This window comes from Podarcis filfolensis, assembly GCF_964270895.1.
Source record: "Podarcis filfolensis genome assembly, chromosome: 5".
NCBI lineage: Eukaryota > Metazoa > Chordata > Lepidosauria > Squamata > Lacertidae > Podarcis > Podarcis filfolensis.
Window position 1 is genome coordinate 74003620 of NC_139608.1, and position 22573 is coordinate 74026192.

Sequence of the window (22573 nt, forward strand, 5' to 3'; positions counted from 1 at the left end):
TTATGAACTTAATTTGGACTGATTTGGATATTAACGCAATAGCAAGAAGATGATTGGAATCCCCCTTCGAAACTTGAAATATGGGTCCCCTCAACAAAAAATTAAAATTCGGCTTTGTAATTCGAAATTTATGTGATGTGATTTGATTTGATTTGATTGGTCAGTTAATAAAAATTATTAAAAAAAAAAACCACCCCCCAATCACACATGAAAACAAAGACCACCACAGCCAACCACAAATGAACAACCACACCCTAGGCATAGGAATTTGTTCATTGCCCTCCCCCAATATATAGTCCGGCCCACCACATGGTCTGAGGGACACTGGACTGGCCCATGGCTGAAAAAGGTTGCTCACCCCTGATGTAGGTAGTCGCAACACAGGCCTTGTACTTTGCAGCAATAACATTGCTTAGAGTTTGGGGTGGGGGAGGAAGTAGGCTGTATGCAAGATCCTTTTAACTCCTGGATCCAGGAAGTGTTAAAATATAACCAGGCTGTGTTGAGGTGATCGCCTGGGTGATGGGCCATTCAGAGAACAAACAAAAGCAGGCTTTGTGAGAGATGGCAAGTGGCTGGGGCCCCTCCTTCAACTCAGAGATAGCTAGAAGAACAAAGCCTGAGTTGAGAGTTGAGAGTGAAGGGATGTGACCTAGAAATAAAGCAGAAAGCTAGAGAGAGAGGCAGAGCAATGTTTGATTTCTGTTTTAATCCAAGGCTGTGGCTATGGGAGAAACAAGACTCTCTGAATCACAGAATCATCAAGTTGGAAGGGACCTCAAGAGTCATGCAATGCAGGAATCTCAACTAAAGCATCCATGACAGACGGCCATCAGACGGAACCAGTTTATTCAGAAACAAGTTAAAGTGGGAGTTCTTAAATACCTCCGTGAAGAGGTTTTGACTGAAACACAGTATTGTGCTTTTTTTAGAGTAACCATCAAGCTATAACCCTCACTGAGTGTGTTTAAGTAAACTTCCATACAGATAATAGCAAACCTCTCAAGTATTACTGACAGGGTGTGTCTAGATTTTCCAGCACCCAAATCTGATCACATTACCTCACTCCCATCTTTATTGAGGGAGGTTGCCACACACCCCAACACACTACCTGTGGGTTTTGTATGACACAGATTCATGTGTTAATCCCTTTGCAGACGTATTAGGGAGTAAGCCTCATGGAACAATGTGGGATTTCAAATAATATATGCCCAAACAGGATATAGTAAGAGCTGGGGAGCAGGTGGCACTGTGGTCTAAACCACTGAGCCTCTCAGGCTTTCTGATTGGAAGGTCAGCGGTTCGAATCTCCACAACAGAGTAAGCTCCCATTGCTCTGTCCCAGCTCCTGCCAACCTAGCAGTTTTTTTTTAAAGATATTTATTGAGATTTTCAAAAAAGAAAAAGAAAACAAACAAAAAAACCAAAGAAAAAAACACACACATATAATTACAGTCCTTTCTTTCAATAACATATTTCCTTGACTTCCCCACACCTCCCCTTCTTGTATTCCAATTCAATTTTTAGTTCAGCAAGTTCTTATCCCCAAATTTTACCTTATTATATTTAAATCCTTTTAGTTAACCAATTTTAACATAAACCTCAGTCTTTATACATCAGTACTTATTCTGAATATCTTTTCTAAGATTGACCCCAATTCCCTTTCACGAGTTCCCCATTTTAATATAAGTAACAAAACAAAGTATATAAAAACAAAGTATAATTATACAGCCTTTGGATACCCAAAACCCCACTCCCTGCCTTTCCCGGTTTCAAGCTCCAAAAAATGTCCAACAGTCTATCTGCTGTCATCCTGGTGACCTCACATCTGAGGCTCTTAAGTCTCTCTCAAGTCCTCTCTGCCGGTTTTTTTGGTAGTCCTTAATATTAAACACCAAATCTTGGAGGAGCTCTGACCCAATAAGGTCCATGCTTCTTCCAGCCAGACCTCCATATTTAAAATTGTAGTCCAAATCTTGTTTCTTGCTTCTTTTAAGTCCAAATGTCCCAGAAACTCCAGCTTCCAGTTTAATCAGATTTGTAATCCATAAGTCTTCAGATCTCCACATGAGGAGATCTCTCTATTCCTCATTCTTCCATCCAAACCAGATTTTCATAATCTCATTCTTCTTTTCCTTTATATCCATCTTGGCAGGCCTCAGGCTCTCCTTAATCATCTGCGGCATTATAGCTCCTCCTTCCTTTCCCTCTAAATTATCATGTATCTCTTTCCCCACTTCCTCAAATTTCTCGGATTTCTTTTCTTGTTCAGCTGCAAAAATTTTTAGCTCAGATACAAAATCTTTTTGTTCAGCAAGTTTATTTACTTTTTCATTCAATGTTGTAACATTTCTAGCCAAAACATTGCTTTGTTCTTGAAATTTTCCCAGACGAAGAAAAATCTTTTCCAGTTCAATCTGTATTTTTCCACTTACAGCCATTCTTGTAATGTCCCAGAGCCCCCTCTAGAGGAGTTCTGGTTACTTAGTATTCCTTCCAGTTCCAATCCAAAGGTCAAAATAACTTTTTCTCTTTATTTTCAACAATTTGTTACCTGAATGTAACAAATATAACCAGCCAAGGCAACAAAAACACAGTTCTCTTTTTTCCCCAGCTTTGACAGCTAGTTTGACAGCTGTCAAAATCTTCTATGTCTCTTCAACAGGCTCTCTCACGGATCGCTCCGGGGTCCTGGGGGGGTGGTGGTAATTCCACTCTCAAAATTAGCTCTTATCCTCCAGCAAAGTCACTTATACTGCCAAAACGTGAAATTAATTACTTTTATCCTCTCACGAAGAAGGTGTTCTTTCAACCTTAGTTATCTAGTCCTTGCTTTAAGATGTTTACAAAACGGGGAGACGGACTTCATCTTTGCGCCTTCCCCACTCGTGCCAAATCAAAAAAGAAATTTTGTAATCCAATTTCCGTATTACTCACGGGTTGTTACTTTTAGTCCAAATGTTCAAAGGAAGAAGTGAGCGCTCTCCGACCATGGCATGCGGCTTCACTCTGCGGAGACGGGTAAACAGCTCTCAGCTCCGCGCCGCTCACCCCCGATCTGTTCCGGAGCCTTTAAAAAGGCTCCTTTGCAGCGGGGGGGGATGCAAATGGAGCCCGCCGAGCCTTCAGCTCACAGGCTTCCCCACCTGTGATTTTTTTTTGGGTCCCCGCTTCGCCGTAGCGGTAGAACCCTAGCTACACAAAGCCGATTTCCTCCGGAGATCAGAGGAAATCCGCCATTACGGTCGCTGGCGCTGACCGGAAGTTGCCAACCTAGCAGTTTGAAAGCACACCAATGCAAGTAGATAAATAGGTATCGCTGCGGCGGGAAGATAAACGGTGTTTCTGTGCACTCTGGCTTCCGCCATGGTGTTCCATTGCGCCAGAAGTGGTTTAGTCATTCTGGCCACATGACCCAGAAAACTGTCTGTGGACAAACGCCAACTCCCTCAGTCTGAAAGCGAGATGAGTGCCGCTCCCCATGGTTGCCTTTGACTGGACTTAACAGTCCAGGAGTCTTTTACCTTTTACCTTTATAGTAAGAGCTGTTCAACAGTGGAACAGATTCCCACAAGAGGTGGTGGACTCTCCTTCCTCGGAGATTTTAAAGCAGAGGTTAGATGGCATAAGGGCCAGAATAATAATTGGGCAATATGAAATCCAATGCAATAGTTGTACTAGCTGCCAGATGCCTCCAGGCACCTCCTTTTCCTTTCAGTTTCTCACGTGGCTCTATAAATTTGGAGCAAATAGTGCTTTTGCCAAAACTTATTCCTGTCCCCAAATTTCCTGCTTGCAGAATCTGGAGTAGCTCAACCATTACAAACAGCCACTGCAAGTGTTTACAGAAGATTCCTCCCCGTGCTTTCAGGGCATATTAGAAGACTCATATTTTCGCACACAATTATTGGTGAATAAGGCAGAAGATTGATTAACTCCATTAGGGAGTAGCTAATGGATGAGCTAGTCTGGTTTTTCTTTGCTTCAGTTGTGTATGGTGAAAATTCTTGGCAGCACAGGGGATATTAACAGATACGCAATGTTCAGCCAGGCCCCACTCCAGCTGTAGTTGTCTGCAATTAGTGCATAGCTAATGACGGCTCTAGAGATGGATATGTGGATTCCTGTTTGCAGTAAAAGATGGATCCAGATTCTAGGCAGTTCAATTGGCCCCACATAAGTAGTGCACTATGGATACACATCCAGACACTTGCAAAGTCTGCAGAGTTCTGCCAAACTCTGATCTTTTGCTGCCTATTGTAAGCTTTAAATCATGGGTAGGCAAACTAAGGCCCGGGGGCCAGATTCGGCCCAATTGCCTTCTAAATCCGGCCCACGGATGGTCCGGGAATCAGTGAGTTTTTACATAAGTAGAATGTGTCCTTTTATTTAAAACGCATCTCTGGGTTATTTGTGGGGCCTGCCTGGTGTTTTTACGTGAGTAGAGAGAGAGAGAGAGAGAGAGAGAGAGAGAGAGCTCTTTGAAAATGTGTATCAATCTATTTGGTTTTCTAGTAAGGGGGGTGTTCATTCTTTTCCATAGTTATTGCAATTTTAATTTTAAAACTATACATATTAAGGAGGAGGAGGAGGAGGCAGGGGGAGAGAGATCCACAGTGCTTCGTTTATAGAAAACGACAACTATTTAAATAGCTTCTACCTTTGCCCAGAAGCATATAACATCCTCTCCCTTTATAGGCTTTCCCCCCTGTGTTTCATCAGCACATCTCAGCATTGATTGCAATCTATAGACTGCAAGGTCTAGATTAAGAGTCACGTGACTTTTAGCCTCTGGGCAATGCATTCAGCCATTATCGGTTGTCCATCCAAGCAAAGAGAAGCCTTCCTGTGTTACCAGGAGCCTTTGGGAATACGTTAGCCTTGAATCTCGCCTCTGAAATGCTGGAAAAAAATAAATAAGGTGCCACCCTTTTTCTGTGCAGATGGAAGTTCTGCATCGAGCAAGAGCAGCTTAAAGGGGAGACTCTTTATGAGTGAAATTAATTGGTAAAGCTCCTTAGCCTAAAACTCCAAATGAATAATAAAAAGTCTAGCTTCATCACTAACATATGAGCCAGAAATTGGGAGTTTTTCATATAGCAGGAGACATCAACCACATCCAATGATTTCATACCATGAGTGCTTCATAAGGTAAGCTAGAAATCAGAAGAGCAGGGGCTGCCCTGTTCATTTTGAGTATGAAAATATTTCATGCAAAGATGCTGATTTTAGGGGGGTGGGGGTGGGATGATGACAACTGACTGGTGCACTTTTACAAAACAAAATCAGGTTTCCTATTGAAAATTCTTGCTCTTTGTTTAAATTATTGATTTTTTTTGGTTTTTGTACTACACTCCCCATAGTGCCCCAGGTTTACATTTAAAATGAAGCTCCTCTTCCACTTGAGCCAGCGGACTTGCTAAATTTGTAGCCACAGCAAAGCTGAGAAAGGTTCCGATTCCAAGTGGGAAACCGGAATCTTCCTTGTAAGCAGACCTTCTCATGAATGAGCACCCAAGTAAGAGTCCTGCTTATTCGTATTATGCTTCTCTAACAGCCTTCCTCAACCTGGTGCCCTCCAGATGTTTTGAACTTCAACTCCCATGATGCACAACCACACTGGCTATTCTTGCTGTGGCTTATGGGACACATAGTCCAAAAACTGTGGAGGGCACCAGGTTGGGGGAGGATTTTCTGTCAGTTTTATACTAGTTTAATTACCATTCCCTTCTCCACAGAATCCTGGGAATTGTAGTTCAGTGAGCCCGTTGAAAACTCTGTTAGAAATTCCTAGTGACTGCTGCACTCCTTTACAGAACTACAGTTCCCAAGGTCCACCGCCCGGGGAACAGCAAATAATTATTAACACCATTTGTCTGTAGTGCGCATATACCTCAAGAAGAAAAGGCCATGGGGATTTTCCTCTAGCGAATTCAACAGCACAGTCTCTTCTTACAGCTACATTTCTCAGTTTTCCTAATGACATAATTAATGTGTGATAAATGTTGAGAAAGTCGGGTAGGGGGGAAGGCAGGCAAGTAGCTTTGAAAATAGTTCAGACCTTGATTTTGGGAATCATGTTTGGGATGATTCAAGGCCCTTTTACTTCCGTCTGTCGTTCATAGCAGCGAGCACAAAAAAATAGATAGAAGTGCTTTGACAGTTGGGTTGCTGCTTCTCCTTGGCCCAGTCCCACAAGTAACCTTCAGAAAAGGGAGATTGCACAGAGTAAAGGAGATTCACAGAAGATGCTCCTATGTTTTGCCCAGTAGCACTAGTGGTAACCAGGTTAAGGAGACCCAAGCAGCACCTTGGGATCTAAGGTCTACAGCTGTTCTCCAAGCCTATAGCATCATCTCAGGCCAGCCTAAGAGCTATAGCTTCGAGGAGGAAATGGCTGGTTCTGCACAACATGGAGTCTCTGTGCTGTAAGGATGGGGAGAACTAAGAGGTATCAGCCACAGAAGCTTCCATTAATTTCCCCCTCAGCCCTGAGCCAGTTTCAACCGAATAATAATAATAATAATAACCGATGAAACACATCAGAGGCAGCCTGAACCAGCTGTGGGAAAGTGAGGCACCATTTTGAATAAGGCTACCTACCTCCACAACCTGTCAGGGATGACAACTGATAGCCAATTGTTTGGACTTATTTAAGTCAGCTAGAAAAGAGAGAGAATGATGGGCTCATGATGACCAGCTCGGTGACTGATGGAGCCCAGCTCCGCTACAAAGAAATCTTCTCCTTGCAGATATTTGGAGTGATGGCAACACCCACTTCTGACGGATCCATCGAGAAAATGTTGGGAAATGTGCATCTGTGTTTATTTTTATAGCATGATAGCTTTCTATAAAGGCCCTTTCTAGACAGCCTGCAAGACTTTCACCATGGAAACTGTTATGTACTGAGTTGAATAGGATCCAAACTGCAGCAGTCTGATTGGTCCTAGAACAATAGGATCCAAAAGGCAGCAGTCTGATTGGTCCTAGAACAATAGGATTCAGAATGCAGCAGTCTGATTGGTCCTAGAACAATGCAGCAGTATGATTGGTTGGCAGGAACCACCCAATCATGCTCCAGATAGAAGTGAATCCACAACCTGATTGGCTTACAGTAGAATTCCGGAATTAGCCAATCATGTGCAGCCCATTGTGTAAATAATGTATATAAAGCAGATACTTTGAGGGGACATTCATTCATTCCTCCTCACCACTATGAGCTGAATAAAGAGCATGAAATCACTTTGCGACTCTGAGTATATTTCAGAAACCATTAGGCTTGGCAATTTATTTTTGTAGCTGTTAAAAGATCTGCATCACCCCGGCTCTGAATTTTTATACTGATTCAGCTGGAAATTGAGCAGCAAGAGGAATAAAAATTCCCTCCCTTCGTGCATTCAACTAAAACTATCCATGCCATAACATTTTGTTCAACCTTTGTATTATTTCCCCATACATGCCACTTCTCCCCTTATGGATGACACAGTCAAGTTGTTACCTTTTGCATTTATTTATAAGCAAAGAAAAGAAAATGGAGAGGCTTTCATCTTCTTGGCAACCACATCCTCTGACCTGGTTTCTCCTATATTTGAGGATACATAGAATGGTCAAGGACTGTATATGCTGCTGAAGTGCCCAAAATGCAGGGTGTAGAAACAGCCACAGAAGTCATGCCATCCTGGGAATCTCAGCATTTTTAAAAGGAGCAAGTTTCCAGTCCCTACGACCATGAAATGCACATGAAATACTTCCTGGAATCTCAGAAGCTTGAAGGGGAGGCTGAAACAGAGTTTCAGGTCAGACACAGAATGCCAACACTCTGCACGGCTCCTCATCCCTCCATACAGCTGGCAAAATCAGAGATTGTGTGTAGGATGAAAACTGCAGAAATGTTCAAAATTCATTATACAAAATAAGACAGATTACCGAATTTTCATAATTTATACCAGGCGCAGAATTCAGCTTTCCTTGCTGCAGGGTTCAGATTGCCAATGTAACAAATTTCTTATTATCATCCATTTTGCACATGGCCCAAACCATCGTGTCTTTATCTATATGCTTTTCTTTTGTTTGCCTTGCGTCCTCAAAGAGTCTACTCAACAGAGAGAGATACTGCTTTCTGCATGTTTGGATGCAGTCTTTCATATACCCTGGAGTGTTGGGGAAAGGACTCTGGGATTATGGTTAGGCTTTACTCACTGGCTGTTCTTCCTCACAAGAAACAGAATCATCAGCATTCAAAGAAGACAGTGAGAGAATGCTTCTAAATCCTCCCAAACCAAAAGATTTTTTTTCTCTCCACCCGGTCATTCGTTGGGTTTGTTATGCTCCCAATAAGCAGCTTTTGTGGTCATTACGGGTCCCTACTGTGCTCTGAAATTTACTCATCCAGATAAGCTGTTTACTGCATCCTGAATGCCATAACCTTCTCCCATGACCTTAATCATTCTAATGAACAGTCTATGTTGGAAAGGGAGTCATTTTCGCAGTCTTTTAGGCTTGGCTGCAACCAAACATACCTGCAAAAAGCCTTTCAAAGGGGTCCCACCCTCTTAATTTATCTGCACCCTTTACAATTTGGTTCCTAACAGGAACTCCATGCTCAGTTCACGCCTTTGAGTCCAACTCCAAAACGTTGCCATCTGGATTCTTAGAGCTCAGGGGAAGGGGACCTGAGGTCACAAACCTGAAACATGCTCTTAACCTTTCATGTTAAGATGGGATATTGCTCTTAAAAGAGAAAAAAAAGATCGAGTGCAAGCACTTTGGAGGTGCTAAGGCGTCATTTGTTGTTGTTCCTCTGCCTGCCTGCCTCCCCTGCTCTTCTGAAGCAACAGAGATGCCAGGCTAGCAGATCTGCAGCAGTGAATTAAATGTACTGACACGGTAATAATACACAGTGCAGATGAACCTGCAAGAGCCAGCCTCCACTTCTGCAGTGCTGCGATGAATGGGCTCCTTGTGACTTTCACAGAGCAGCCACTGCAGCACAAGAAAACAGAGAGGTGTGTTGCTTGCCAAAAGCTGATTAACAAGCAAATAGAATATAGATGGACATGGGAATGCAAAAAAAAAGGGGAGGTAACACTGGGTGAAGGATGCTCCCCCAAACCTTTAGTTTAACTGCTGAGCAGGACAGAGAGAATGCATAGCACCCTATGGCATTTTAAAGACTAATATAATTGTTGTGGAGAGATGAGCTTTTGTAGACATGATGATAATCATGTACACTGATTTTCCCCACCCCTCCCAGGCCTTCAGCATCTCCTGGCAATGAGAAATGTGCCAGCCTTTTAAGACGCCGTGGATTCTGCACTGCCTTTGTTAAGACACACCAAGATTAAGGCTCTCTTTTGGAATAAGCCACAGAAAAGTGATCGTGCAGTCAGCAAAGAGAGGGTTAAGATTCCTTTCTCTTCTTGCTGTAACCCGCTCTCCTCCGAACAGGACCTGACAGCGAGTTGGTGTGAGTTTGCATTTCCCCTTCAAGCTGAAATTTAATCCCACAAAACATTAATATCTCTGGAACCAGCAATGGCGGTGGGGAGATCTGCAAAGAAATGTTTGCTGACTCATGAAAGCTGGTAGATCTTGTTCTCTTGGAGAAATAATAAGAGCCGGTTTCCCAATGTCTGCCTGTTATACGGTGGGATGGGACGAATGAACACATCAGGTTCTGAGGTATTCTCAAAACCGTCAAATTGGAGTTGCAAATGAAATGCTTGGGCCAGATTTATGCTGGAAATTTATATGGTGATCATTTCCTCTTCCCGGGGAAATGGAAAGAGTTGAGCTCTGTGAGGTGGAAGAAGCCAGGGGGCTCATAACACAGAATTTCACAACACCTCACCAAACTCCAGTTCTGAAGATTATTCAGAGAGAAAAACAGGAAAGGTATAAAAGCTACATGTTTGTGCAATTGTGCTGTTTGTTGCTATTATTGAAGTTACTGGGTAGGTACATCTAAGCCACAGAGCAGGATGGTAGGATCGAACTATGGGCCTCCACACATAAGTAGACATAGCCAAGGTTGTTTCGGGAATGGCTGATCTAGGGCAGGCCGGCAGGGTTTGTGACTCACTGAGCCAAATGCAGACCAGCAGCCAAATACTTGGGTGTTCCTGGTGATTGACAATCCACACTATTTTGGCAGTGCCCAGCAGGAAACAAACATTGGGGCTTGACTGTGCAAGGCTGACATAAGGAAATAAGGTAGAAGACGCCTGCTTCTTGGGAGAAAAGCAATGACAAACCTAGACAGCATCCTAAAAAGCAGAGACATCACCTTGCCAACAAAGGCCCATATAGTTAAAGCTATGGTTTTCCCAGTAGTGATGTATGGAAGTGAGAGCTGGACCATAAAGAAGGCTGACTGCCGAAGAATTGATGCTTTTGAATTATGGTGCTGGAGGAGACTCCCATGGACTGCAAGAAGATCAAACCTATCCATCCTTAAGGAAATCAGCCCTGAGTGCTCACTGGAAGAACAGATCGTGAAGCTGAGGCTCCAATAATTTGGCCACCTCATGAGAAGAAAAGACTCCCTGGAAAAGACCCTGATGTTGGGAAAGATTGAGGGCATAAGGAGAAGGGGACGACAGAGGACAAGATGGTTGGACAATGTTCTCGAAGCTACAAACATGAGTCTGACCAAACTGCGGGAGGCAGTGGAAGACAGGAGTGCCTGGCATGCTCTGGTCCATGGGGTCACGAAGAGTCGGACACGACTAAACGACTAAACAACAACATACAACACTATGCAAAGCTTGGCTAGTCACAACCCATGCAGACCTGCTTATCATCCATAAATAGCCCTTGTTTATATGGATACCGAATGCAAGGGTTGTTTTGGATGTAAACTCTTGTGCTGACCCATAACCCTTATGCTGTAGTGTTCTTGTAGCACATTGTAAAATCCACCATCTAGTCCAACCCCCTGCCTTGCAGGAATATGCAGCTGTCCCAGACGGGGCTTGAACCTGCACCCTTGGCATTATCAGCACCATGCTCTAGCCAGCTGAGCTATCCAGCTGATCAATATGCCAAGGTCACTCACCTGAGATAAAACTGGCAAATCTAGTGCCTTGACTAAGCAAGGGCTCTCCCTTTTCTCTCTCGCTTGCAGTGCTTCACTGCTGAACATGTTAATCACTGCCGAGACTGAAATAACCTAAGGGAATATCATCCCAGAATTATGTATTCCATTAACAAGCCTTCTACTTTAAGTCTGTATGCAATATTCAGAAGTAACAGAGTGAGAACTTCTCTCCTGATTTGATTCTCCATCTTTCAGACTCAGCAGGTTGAGAATTTGGAGGATGCCCATTTTAAAAAGGAAAGATTCTGGATGAGATTCACTGAAAAATTGACATATCTGAGGGAGCCATGCCTGTGCCACTCAATACCAGCTAAAAATGTCAATGTCCCTATTCAATCTGCAGCTGTGAGTATTTACTGATGTAATTGAAAGTCCAGCCAAACCAAAAAAAGAAAAGAAGAATAAGAATAAGAGTGAATGTTTTTCAGTTTTGGTTTATGACACGCAAGGACATTTAATTTCAAACACAAATACTTGTTTGTTTTCGGGGACATGGCTACCACTGTGAAAATGTATTAATTCTTTATGAACAATCCAGATTTGGAATCAGATCTGCTTAGTCCCTAAGTGGGCTATTGACACCCTCGTTTTCTGCACAGGCATCCTATAGAGAGGCCCATCTAAGCTGAGCAAGATTCCGGAGGCAAAATGTGCCTTTATATGCAAGCTGAAGCAAAATTTGTCACTGACATGATAAAGGGGAGTTAACATTTCCTTTTGTTGACCCCAGCATCAGCAAGGGTGCATATGCATAGTTGCCTATCAGGCTGTAAGAAGCAGTCTGGTCAGCCAAAAGTTTGTCTGGACACAAGTTGTCTCCAGATTACCAGCATTTTCCAGAGGGCATCAAGTGTATACCAGAAATTTAGGTTTGCAAAATTAATGTGGATTATATCACTCTGCTGCCCTGACATAATTCCTTCCACTCAAAAATAAAATAAAAAATAGACTGTTTGCAGTTAGGAAAGTGACAGGAAAATGCACTGCGAAGTGTGATATTTACAAATGATTAGCAGGAAGATGCGGAAACAATCATGATGAATGCTTGTTGCCCTCTAACCTCCCTGCTGACAAATCAGGACAAATGTTCAATAAAGACCAGCCAAAGGACCTGCACTCTCTGCATAGAATCGGAGGGTTGGAAGTGTTGAATAGTGGAAAAGACGGACAAAGGACACAGCTCTGTTGGATTCACAGCTCTTTCTTGCAGCAGTTAGAACTGCTCCTGGAATCAGACTGACTGCAACCTAGCTGGCTGTTTTATATATTACTAAGTAACTTCAAACAGTAACAACTCACAACTAGCTAACCAATCAGGAGCGACAGTTTTCAATCCTTCATTTACATACTGGTGGCCCTGAGTGAGAACTGCCACTAATCTTAATACATAACAGGAAGGGACCCCAAGAGTCATCTAGCTCAACCTCCTGCAATTCAGGTGTCCCAACTAAAGCATTCATGACAGATAGAAATCCAACCTCTGCTTAAAAACCTCCAATGAAGGAGAGTCCACCAGCTCCCGAGGGAGACCGTCCTACTGTCTCTTTCTGATGCTGGAATCTCTTTTCTTGTAACTTGAAGCCCATGGTTTGAGTCCTACCACAGCTGTCATCATTAGCCAGTGGTGACACATCAGAGAGAATCCTCATTTCAGCACCACCGCCATTTTGCAATTTAATGCCCAGTTCACTTTATGCCTTTGTGTGTTGAACACCCGAAGAAAGCTCATATGCTGGTTGTTTGTGTGCACTGAGCAAAGGGCAGCTGTTTATTTAGCACACCCCTACTGTTTCCCCACTGTAACACATTACCAGCCTGACTCGCTGGATGGATAACAGCACCGCACCTGAACTCTGATCCCGTGTGCTATTTAACGCCGTGAAGTTTAAAGGTAAATGTTCGACAGCGGGAGGTTCATGCTTCGAATACTTCTCGCGGAATGAAAGTCTGCCCAAAAGTTAATTGACTCTACAAATCATCTGTAGCTCAGTGATTAACAGGCACTAACTAACAACATCAGAACAGCAAGACGAAGGAGGCACTGGAGCTTCAAGGCGGCCTAGGGATGGATGAAGAATTAGACTGATTTTAATTATCTATGCAAATTGCACTTGACATCTAGAAATCCAGAAGGCTGAAAGCAAAAATGTGAACTCAATATATCATTCCATTAATCAAATAGGTTAAGCCCGGTGTCTTGAGTGATTAATTAGAGCCGGTGCCTGGTTTTTTTTAAGCAACCATGGGCAGATGCAGAAACCCACTGAGGGCATGGCCTTGGTTGTGTGATGTTTATCTGCAGGAATCTCCCTGGTTGCACAGCTCCATTTGCAATGAGGGGTTCTGGGCTGGTCAGACCTAAAACTCACTCCTGGAATTGCCTTCTTGCTTTTTGAAAAAGTAAGGGTTGACCAAGACCAATATAATGGACATCCAGTGTCCTCAGCAATGGCCCAGGCTTTGTGGCGATAAAGGCTTAGAACTGGGAAACATACAAAATTGGGCCTCAGCAACTTGCATTTCAACTCACCACTTCCTGGGTCTGAATTAATCTCTTTTGTTTTTGTTTTACCGACACTGCAAAAACTGAGGAATTGCCATGCATCTGGTAACCCATAATACATAACCGATAGACTGCACTGGTCACAAATCATATTGTCCAATTGTTAATAATCAATGGGATTCCCTTGTAGTCATGAAACACAATTTTTGCAGATACCAGAACAGAGAGACTTGTAGCACCTTAAAGGTAAAGATAAAGGGACCCGTGACCGTTAGGTCCAGTCGTGGCCGACTCTGGGGTTGCGGTGCTCATCTTGCTTTATTGGCTGAGGGAGCCGGCGTACAGCTTCCAGGTCATGTGGCCAGCATGACTAAGCCGCTTCTGGCAAACCAGAGCAGCGCACGGAAACGCTGTTTACCTTCCCGCTGGAACGGTACCTATTTATCTACTTGCACTTTGACGTGCTTTCGAACTGCTAGGTTGGCAGGAGCACAGACCGAGCAACAGGAGCTCACCCCGTCACGGGGATTCGAACTGCCAACCTTCTGATCGGCAAGTCCTAGGCTCTGTGGTTTAACCCACAGTGCCACCCACGTCCCACCTTACAAGCTATCATATAAGACAGACAGATAGGTTTCTGTGTCTGCCATAAGCTTTTGTGGACTAGACCACACTTCAGATAAATTCATGGCTTTGTGTGCACACACGCACGTATGTATGTATGTATACTCTGTGGAGTTTGGAACTGACAGGGTCAGTACTCCGGTGTGTCCTGTGTCTGAGAAGAAAAGGAGGGGGAGCAGAAGGAGGGGCTTGTCGCAGGGAAGTGACGCACAAAGTCTGTCTGTTTCCTCAGTCAGTTTTCCCTTCTCTCCTCACTGAGCAGCAGCTTAGCACAGAAGCTGCGAGTGTGTGCTTTTGGAAGCACGGCTGAGAATGCCTCCAAGTTCCGACGGAGGAGACTGATTTATGGCTTGTAAATAAACGCTTCTAGAGATAAGAACTGAGCTGTCTTTGGACTTGATTTATCCCTCATCTCACACGGACGGGACCGCTGCAGCTCTGCTCCCCTGCCGCGTCAACTTCCAGCAGAGCGACGCAGGGAAGTGTGACTGGACGCAGGGGTTTGATTTATACAAGAGGTTATGGAAGTATCGCGTTTCCTGATAAGTGTGAGAAGGGAGAAGGCTGCCAGCGACGTGTTGCTGTGATCTCCTGCCAGGCAAGGGCAGTGGGAGATGCCGGAGAGAGGAGCCAAGAGCCAGGAGGAACGGCTGCTTCGGAGGTCCGGCTTGCTGGCAAACTAGTGAGTACGCTGAAGCCCCCGGGGAGGGAGGAAGATGGCTGCCGCACAGCAGGGCCATGAGAGCTTCAATATCCCCTTTGAAAGACTGAATGGGGCCAATTGGGAGGACTGGAGCAAGCGCATGTATTATTGGCTGGAGGGAAAGCAGCTGTGGGAATGCACGCAGGCCGATCCAGCCCAGGCCCCACCCAATCCGTCAGCCGCAGAGGCAGAGAGGGCCGCAGCGGCGGCAAAGAAAGACAAGAAAGCAATGTCTCATGTGGTGATGGCGATCGAAGCATCACAGCTCCCTCATATTGATGGCTTGCATACCTGTCATCAGATTTGGTCTGCTCTGACTAGGATTCATCAGAGGACCACAGCTGGGGCAAAGATCCATGTGATACGCTCTCTGTTTGAGAAGAGGCTATCCCCAGGGGAATCGATAAGGGATCACATTGCTCAGGTGCTGACTATCTTCAGTAAGCTGCGTCAGCTCAATGTGCCCTTCCCAGATGAACTTAAGGCTTACACGCTTTTAAGCTCTTTGGACAGGAGTTATGAGAACTTGGTTCTCACGATGGAAACGATGCCCCCGCAGGATCTCACGATCGAATATATTAGCGGACGCTTGATTGACGAAGAATCAAAGAGGCAGAGGGCTGGGAAAGAGCCCGCAGGCTGCACCCCGAGAAGGAGTGGGGGGGCAGCAGCCAGGAGTGGCGAGGACTGTGTAAGAGCTTTTGTTTCCAAAGGCTGCTATCGGTGTGGAAGCAATACACATCTGGTCCGCAATTGTCCGCTAGAGGCGCAGGGTGGCAGCAGGGACACTGGCCGGCGTGGAATGTCAACAAAGCAGGTTCCCAGGGCAGGTTCCCAGCAGCGACGTGGGAAAGCTGCAGGCGGGGAGAAAAACAAAGACAAAGCGTCTTATCACCACCTCACAGCTGCGCTAGCGTCTCTGAGAAAAGACAAGAGCCTTAGCCCGGGAGAGGCTGTGGCCATGGCAACCGATGGGAGTGCTAGCAACGCCTTGGCATCTGTGGAAAACAACCAGAGACACTCTTTATCTCTCGTCATCGATTCAGGCGCCACGCATTGTTTAGTGACATCGTCTGGGCATTTGAGGAACTGCAAGACAGTTAAAACTGGACGTTATGTTACTTTAGCAGATGGGTCTCAAAGACCATTGACTGAAACTGGTCTTCTTTATTGCTCTTTCATAGACCATTGGATAGAAGCTTTTGTGGTACCAGAGCTTGCCCACTCTCTTCTAAGTGTGCCAGCCCTTATGGCTGCTGGGTTTGATGTTTTGTTTTCTAACAATGTGTGTTCCTTTTTCAGGAATGGGAAGAAGATCCACAGTGTCCAGAGAAGAGGCACGCTCTTTCTGATCGAGATGCCCATTGAAGATGGGGCTGGTGGGAAAATGGGGCTGGTGGAAAATGGGGCTAGTGGAGAGTCCATTGAAGATGCCCAAGGGCAGTGTGCCAATGTCCCACCACACCATGATTGCTTACACCTATGGCATCGCAGGTTTGGACATGCAGGGTGGTCATATGTGAGGAAGGCCACAGACAACACCATTGGGTGCAGGTTCAAAGCATGTGACAAATACCTAGATTGTCAAGCCTGTAAGCAATCAAAGGTTGTAACATGCTCATATCCCAGGTCTGAGAGGAAAACCAGTAAACCCTTTGAACTTGTTCATTCAGATTTGTCGGGACCCATGCCGACACCTTCGTTAGCTGGTTCTAAGTGGGTTTTGCTTTTGGTTGATGATTTTACAAAACATGCCTGGCTATTTGCACTGAAACAGAAGTCAGAGGCAGCTGCACTGATCAGGGATTGGATCACAGCGGTAGAACTACAGTTCTCTACCAAAGTAGTGTCCTTTCAATCCGATCGGGGGGGGGAGTTTACAGGTTCTGCGCTGCAATCGTTCTTCAGGCAGAAGGGTATCAGTCATCGACTGACGGCCCCCCACTCTCCGCAACAAAATGGGGTTGCAGAGAGGAAGTTTCGCACGCTGCAGGAGTCAGCGAATGCTATGCTGGCAGACTCAGGTCTGCCACAGCGCTTTTGGGCCGAAAGTTTCCGAACGGCTTGTTTCCTGCAGAACAGAGTGTTCAATTCCAGTGTAGGGGACACACCGTACTTTCTGCTTCATCGGAAAAAGCCGAAGGTCCATTTTCTGCGCACTTTTGGATCTACAGCTTGGGTTCTGATTCCAAAGGCCATGCGCAGAAAAGGTGAGCCAAGATCCAGGAAGATGATCTTTGTGGGCTATGAGCCGGGTTCAAAAGCGTGGCGCTTCGCATACCCTACTGGCAACCAGTCCAGGCTGCTTATTAGCGGCAGTGCTGAGTTTTGCGAGCAGAGTGGGTGGAAGCGGCTTCACGGAAATCCGGAAATCCTGGTAGAATCAGATGAGGAAGAGGAAGAGGGTGAAGCTGAACCTGTTGCTGATGAGCACAGTCCACAGCCACAGAGTCCAGAGCAGGGATCTCCAAGGGAGAGGCTCTGTATCTCTCCAAAGGGGAGTCCCAGGACCCCTCCGCAGGTCTCTGTCAAATCTGAGCCAAGAAGGGAACCATCCTCGCCAGCAGAACCAGCTGTTCGCCCTAAACGGCGCAGCAGGTCAGAGGGGGATGATGCTGACATGGAAGATAGGGGGGTTGATCCAGGTGAATCAGGCGCAGTTCCAGAATTCACGCTGAGGAGGTCAGCAAGATCAACCAAAGGGAAGCCACCTGAAAGGTATGAAGCCACGAGTGTCTGGGTTGGTGTGGCTAGATGTGAACCTGAATCCTTTGAGGATGTTCAGAAGTTGCCTCGGGAAGAAGCCAGCAAATGGCATGAGGCGATGCAGAAGGAGATGAACTCTATGGAGTCTCTAGGAGTGTTCTCACTCACACAGCTGCCGGCTAACCAGCAAGCTGTTGGCTGCAGATGGGTTTACCGTCTTAAACCCACAGAAGCAGGAGAGCCACAGTACAAAGCGAGATTAGTGGCGCGTGGATTTACGCAGAAACGCGGGGTCCATTTCACAGAGGTCTATTCGCCAACTTCTAGGGCGGAGACTTTGAGAATGCTTTTGGCAATAGCAGCACAGAGAGGTTGGAAGGTGAACCATTTTGATGTAGATGTCGCCTACCTGAACTCAGATCTCCAGGAGGAGTTGTACATGCGTCCTCCTCCAGGGTTCGAAGTCAGTGAACCAGGCGTTGTGTGGCGGTTGCACAAATCCATCTATGGGTTACGCCAATCTGCCAGGAATTGGAATATGTGCCTACATGAAGCTTTAGAAAAGCTAGGTTTTAAGAGATCTCTTGCAGACAGTTGTCTTTACATTAGAGATTCAGGCTTGCAACAGCAAGTGGCACAGGTGTTTGTTGATGACATCTTGCTGATGACAAGAACAAGTGAACAGGTAGAGAAGTTTGCTAAGGAGCTTGGTAAGCGGTTCAAGCTGAAGCAACTTGGAGATGTCAAGTCCTACCTAGGCGTAGAGATCGCAAGAGCAAGTGATGGAAGCTTTTTGCTTCGCCAGAAAGGTAAGATTGAGCAGTTGCTTGAGAAGTTCAGGATGTCTGATTGTGCAGGTGCCAGATCACCCATGGAGACAGGGTACGTGAAGGAGTGTCAGCAAGTAGAACGCGTGGTGTTCGAAAACACTGAACTCTTTCAGTCAGCTCTGGGTAGTCTGTTGTATCTGTCACAGTGGAGCAGACCAGACATAGCGTTTGCTGTCAATCTGCTCAGTAGAGAAGCTTCAAGTCCTAGTGTGCAGGCCTGGAATGGTGTTAAGCGGGTGCTACGTTACCTGCAAGATACCAAAGACTTTTGCCTCAAGATGTCAGCTGAGGGTGATGTCAAGCTGACCGCCTGGGTGGATTCGGATTGGGCTAACCTTGAGGACCGCAAATCAGTGTCAGGCCTAGTGGTGAAGTTTGGGGACTCAGTGATTGGGTGGAGGTCCCGGAAGCAAAGTCTCATAGCGCTTTCATCTACTGAAGCTGAGTTCAGTGCGCTATCAGAGGTTTGCAGAGAACTGGAGTTCTATGTGTGTTTGGTCGAGGAAATCTGTGAGGAGGATTGTCAGCCTGTTGTGGTGCATGAAGACAACCAACCATGCCTTAAATTAGCTGAGACACGGCAATTCAAAGCGAGGACCAAACATTTAGATATACGCTTCCGAAATGTGTGTCAGAGCGTTCATGAGGGGCTAGTTGCTCTGAAATACTGTCCCTCAACAAAGAACCTCGCTGATGGTTTCACAAAACCATTAACCTTCCAGAAGCATGAGGAGTTCTGTGAGAGTCTGTGTATGGGGAAAGCTTTGATGGCTACTGTCCCCAGACGCAGGACAAGAGGGGGTGTGGAGTTTGGAACTGACAGGGTCAGTACTCCGGTGTGTCCTGTGTCTGAGAAGAAAAGGAGGGGGAGCAGAAGGAGGGGCTTGTCGCAGGGAAGTGACGCACAAAGTCTGTCTGTTTCCTCAGTCAGTTTTCCCTTCTCTCCTCACTGAGCAGCAGCTTAGCACAGAAGCTGCGAGTGTGTGCTTTTGGAAGCACGGCTGAGAATGCCTCCAAGTTCCGACGGAGGAGACTGATTTATGGCTTGTAAATAAACGCTTCTAGAGATAAGAACTGAGCTGTCTTTGGACTTGATTTATCCCTCATCTCACACGGACGGGACCGCTGCAGCTCTGCTCCCCTGCCGCGTCAACTTCCAGCAGAGCGACGCAGGGAAGTGTGACTGGACGCAGGGGTTTGATTTATACAAGATACTCAAACCTGGATACATTTGCTAGTCTTTAAAGTGTCAAGATTGTTGCTTTTCTTCACAGCAGAGGAAGAAAGTCTGCCCCTCTGGATTTCTGTGTAAAGAGCACAATAATATGTTTTCTACAGCTCTGGTCAGAAAATTTGTGCAAGGATCAAGGGGGTATGTGGTGTGTGTGTTTGTCATTTATCTCCCTCTCCCAAAAGACCTGCCAAGAAGGCCTCATTGCCATAGCTACCACACCTCTGTTGACACTTTCCTTCTTGTGTGTGTGTGTGGCAGGAAGGGAGAAGTAGAGACATGTGATGCAATTGCCTAGCAACAAGTAGAAGGCAGAGGCCTGGCGAGAGATGCAAGGAGTTTGAGGCTCAGAGGGCCGCCATCTCCCCTCCCCATTGTCTGAAACATTGTCACAACCCGAGTTGGCAACCTGTAATTTTATTTTATTTTAAAATCTTTCTTATTAGAGATTTTTTTTTTAAAAAAATATTCAAATGACTTCAAGGCATGTGTGCTAATTTGAGCAGACAGCACTCCCACAACATTGGTGAAGGCCCCCTTTATGTCAGTTACAACATAAAGCACAATTTAGGATAACTGCAGATAACTAATTTTTTAAAATCAATAAGGAAAACTAATATTTCCCCCTGTTTTCTCACTGTACAATAGATTTCACCCAGTTGTGCACACACAGATAAAGTCAAATTGCTGTTACTGTCATTAGGCAGGGTAGAAATAATTGCAGCAAGTAGATGAATGGAAAAATAAAATTGATTCAAATAACTGGAGTCCTGGAACATTGTCCTTTCATTTATCTCCAGGGTCCTAGGACCCACTGATGAATATGCGGGTTTTCTGTACTCTTCCTGTATAGTACAACCTGCCTTTAAAATTGGCGCACTTTGCCATTGACCTCGGTGGGAGCAGGATTACACACAATCCTGAAGTTTAACCCACATAATTTAAATATGTATACATGCGTTTAAATTGCTGGTGTTTGCATTGTTCTTTGTAAACTGCTGTGAGGTTTTCTGTTGAATAAGTTATATATAGCGGTACCTTGGGTTACATATGCTTCAGGTTACAGACTCCGCTAACCCAGAAATAGTACCTCGGGTTAAGAACTTTACTTCAGGATGAGAACAGAAATCGTGCAGCAGCGGCAGTAGGAGGCCCCATTAGCTAAAGTGGTGCTTCAGGTTAAGAACAGTTTCAGGTTAAGAACGGACCTCCAGAACAAATTAAGTTCTTAACCCGAGGTTCCACTGTATAGATTTTGTGAAATAAAATAACATTATTTATTACATTTATATACTCCCTTTTTTCTTCCAAGGAGCTCAAGGAGGTTGTCCTCCTCCCCGTTGCCTCCTCACAAGAACCTTGTGAGGTAGGTTAGGCTAACAGATGGTGACTGACCCAAGGTCACCCAATGAACTTCAAACCCTGGTTTCACAGGTCATGGTCAAACACTATAACAATTATGCCACACTGATCAAGCAAGGCAGCTCTACGTGTACATCTATAGGCACATTTAGGATGCAGAGTAGATTTGTATCTTGATGCACATTTAGTGCCCTCCCCCCAAGTTAAAGGGATGCATCTATTGACATGGATGGGGCTGACTAGTTGAGATCTAGTCCAGGTGGAGGGACAGGGTGGGGAGGTAGTAGGGATTGTGGAGTATAAAACTTGCGAGTTCTGGGTTCAAATCCCCACTCAGCCATGAACTTTATTCACCAGGGAATAAGGTTGTTATGAGGGGTTTTTTTGAGGGAGCAGTAAGGCTGTATGACTGACCTCCCTTCCCCTTCTACTTCCTGGATCCAGCACAGATTCAATGGCTGGACTAGCCAGGCTAGCTTCCTAGAGAGGTAATGGTCCTCTAAGTATAGGCCATTAAGACAACAAAGGAAGTGGCTTTGTGCCAGATAGCAAATGGGCGGGTCCCCCTCCCTCAACTCGCTGGTGCTTAGAAAGACAAAGCCAGAGTTAGGAGTTGAGCTAAGGGAACTTGAAGCTAGCAGCTGAGAGAGCTATGCCTGATTTCCGTTGGAAACCAAGGCTATGAAATAAGATAAAATTGGGGGAAGGCGGTTTAAGCTCCTTGAAGGAGAGTTGGGCTATAAATGAAATAAAAATAAACAAATTATAACTTCAGGTAAATTGGCGGGAAGTCAAAGTTCTCAAGCATACAGAATATGGGTCGCTAACAATTTATTGGCCCATTGGCACATTCTGAAATTTGTGCAATTGCTGAAGCCACATTCTCTCCCCCCCCAAAAACAACAACAACAACAACAAATCCCCACACAAAATGGGAGCCACCATTTTAATTCTTTACAATGGACCAGAGTGGCACTAGAGTGGGGTGGAATCTGGACATATATAAAAAATGCTGTGAAAATGCTTTTTAAATAATATATATAGAATTTGCCGTAAACTCACAATCGCCATCTGGTGTCATGTTTGTATAATGCACTTAAAAGCCCAGGGAAACTGTAAGAAACTTAAATGGTACTCACTGAGGTGCTAGAAAGGGGTGGGGCAGGCATCAGCAGTGGGTCCTTCTAGACCCCCAGAAGCTGCCTAAGGATGCTGGGTGCTGATGCCAGCCCTACCTCTGCCCCTGGAAAAAGTTTCCTCATGGCAAAGAGAGGTGTACACTTATTACGCAAAATGGTTGACATCCACTGTTGCTCGTGGGTGTCAGTCTATCAGTCCCCAGGCAAACACGATCGGTCTCTTAAACGCCATCATTGTAGATTCAGTAGCCCTGTTTGCTGCAGATCACAAGTCCATAGTCTTGTTGCTACAACGCTGTAGAAAGTTAGTACATATAGTTTCCCTTCCTTTTGTGGGATATGACTGGAAGATGTAGCTGAAACGCTAGGCTAATGAG

The 22573-nt window shown here is 45.2% G+C and overlaps 2 long non-coding RNA genes across 3 annotated transcripts in view; both read left to right on the forward strand.

Annotated features, from left to right (window-relative positions):
• LOC310763047 overlaps positions 1-22573 on the forward strand; it is a 75163-nt gene that overhangs the window by 7954 nt on the left and 44636 nt on the right. The gene's annotated exons all lie outside the window — the stretch shown is intronic.
• LOC310763078 lies at positions 734-7413 on the forward strand. Its single transcript, XR_014548459.1, has 4 exons — positions 734-861; positions 5364-5518; positions 6753-6902; positions 7278-7413. It is a non-coding gene; the product is annotated as an uncharacterized lncRNA (long non-coding RNA).